Below are 2,476 nucleotides of genomic sequence, written 5' to 3'. Positions count from 1 at the left end.
ACCAAAGTAGAAGCCATTAGTTGATTAATGGGCTATTCTCAGAGAAGCCAGCCAGAGTGTGAGCTTTGGGCCTTTGGTTAACAGGTAGAAGTTTGCAAATGCCAATCAACCAAGCACTGTTCAAATCAGCTAATTCCTTGTCTGTGAAGACAATTTCATCCACCTTCAAAAAGCATCCCCAGGAGATGGGGCAGCAGGCCCAGCTCCTCCAGGGCTCTTGGCTCTGCAAGTCCTCACTGCCTTCCTCTGCACCTCAACTTGTCCCACTTCCTACCTTGACATTGGGGTCCAGACACACCAGACCCTTCAGAGCTCTGAGAGCACATCATGTGATTTCGCACCTCCATGCTGCCTGCTTGTGACACCCTCCCCGTCTTCTTCACCAAGCTCTCTCCTTGACACCTGCCGAAACACAACCCAGATACAATGCACCTAGGAAGAACCCCCTGACACAGTCTTGCTGAGCCTGCGTTACATGCCCCTTCTCTGTGCCTTAGTAATCAAAAGGAATAACATTCTTTGAGTGCCTATGATATGCCACACACTGTGTTAAGCACAATACATGGATCGTCTCAATGCGATAGCAATTCAAAGAAACAGATTCTCCCATCCTACCACTTCACCGCTAAAGAAACTGAATCACAGTAACGTGCCCACAGCTGAGCAGAAAGTGCTGGAGGTGAGGTACGAACCCAGGCAGTCACCATCCACTGTGCTCACCATCACAGTGAATATTTACTGGGCACTTACAGTATACCTCCCTTAGCTCTAAGCCATTGACACACATTTTTTCCTTTCATTTAGACAACAGTTCTATAAAATTTAGGTAGATGTTATTAAGTCCATTTTGGAGGTGACAAAATTGAGGCTCAGGAAGCTTTAATTATCTAGCTAAACCTGGCTAAGTGCCAGGCATTCCACTTGCTCCTCTGCTTCAAGCAATGATGGTGCCAATCTCCATGCCTGGGAAACCCAAGGCAGGAACCAAATTAAACCTGGAAAGTGAAGTCAGCAGAGTACCTGAGCCAGGGCTGGCTGCCAACTTATGCAAAACAGCCTGCCTCCCAAGTATTGCAATTTGAGGAATTACCTTACATCTCCACCCTCCCTACCCTCCATAAGGTTATTAATGTCAGTGAGAGGTAAGGCTTGCCATGCCCATGCCCCTAGTACAATGAGTACGCTGGCTGTTGGGGAAGTCAATCTCTGGGAACCTCGGTTTCCCCATCTGTACAGCGTAAATCATGCTGCCTACCCCTATATGGGGAGCTGACAAGAGGGACAAATATAGGAATAAACAGGAAGGCCCTTTTGTAAACAGTAAAACATTGTACAAACCCAGGATAGCACATGTATTTATTTTTCTGGAGCCTCAGCTTCCACAATTATGGAAAATTCCTTCCTGATCCCACATTTTATATCCATTACAATCTTTTATATACTCAATTATAAACCCTCTATATGGGGAGCTGACAAGAGGGACAAATATAGGAATAAACAGGAAGGCCCTTTTGTAAACAGTAAAACATTGTACAAACCCAGGATAGCACATGTATTTATTTTTCTGGAGCCTCAGCTTCCACAATTATGGAAAATTCCTTCCAGATCCCACATTTTATATCCATTACAATCTTTTCTATACTCAATTATAAACCCTTAATGAAAGGTCTTTTTCAGAAAAAAAAAAAAAAAGGCACTTTCCGAAATGGAAAAGCTGAGAGTAAGGCAGGGGTTCTATAGAAGTAGCAAGAGAAGGCCAAGGGTATGGAAGACAAAACTCATAAGAACAAGATTACAGTGTTGTAGTTTGTAACCCTAGGGATGGAAGAAAGGAAAGAAGATTGGGTTTGTTTGTTTGTTGTTCGTTTGTTGTTTCTCTAAGGAGAGAATATCCAAGTTATAGGTGGTCTTCCTTCGTTTAGACATTTATAAGAAATTAACAGTAGTTAGTTCCTGTAGTTAAAGGGACTGGGACTCAGGGGGACAGAGACTTCCGCTCTTTACACCTTTCTAGTTTTTTGTTTTGTTTTGTTTTGTTTTTTACCACAAATGTATTTTTTTGTTATTTTGAAAAAAAGTATATGTTTATTAGGAATTTAAAATGTGATTAACTTTTCTACAGCCATGCCACCCTGAACAAGCCCAATCCCATCTGCTCTCAGAAGCTAAGCAAGGTCGGGCCTGGTTAGTACTTGGATGGGAGACCACCTAGGAAGACCAGATGCTATAGGTGTAAAAATTAAAAAATAAGGGATTGTAAGCTGACAAGGATTTTGCAATCTGTGAGGTCAACCAAGGGTTGCCTCACCTAAAAAAAAAAAAAAAATTTTAAGAAAAATTAAAAAATAAAAAATAAAATGTGATTAACTGAAATATTATTAAATTACTTTAAAATTGTCATGGTCCCATCCCTCACTACCTCCCACCCCTCTTGGGGACACCACATAATACAGAACCTAAAGGTTTTAGTCCAGTC

At 41.9% G+C, this 2,476-nt stretch overlaps 1 pseudogene; it reads left to right on the top strand.

The window, feature by feature from the left end:
* Window positions 1-2,114: 2,114 nt before the first annotated feature.
* On the top strand, window positions 2,115-2,233 carry LOC112475309 (annotated as a pseudogene).
* The last annotated feature ends 243 nt before the right edge of the window (window positions 2,234-2,476 follow it).

The sequence above is a fragment of the Pteropus alecto genome, unplaced genomic scaffold (genome assembly GCF_000325575.1).
Source record: "Pteropus alecto unplaced genomic scaffold, ASM32557v1 scaffold40, whole genome shotgun sequence".
Lineage (NCBI taxonomy): Eukaryota > Metazoa > Chordata > Mammalia > Chiroptera > Pteropodidae > Pteropus > Pteropus alecto.
This window is presented reverse-complemented; position numbering and strand designations above follow the sequence as displayed.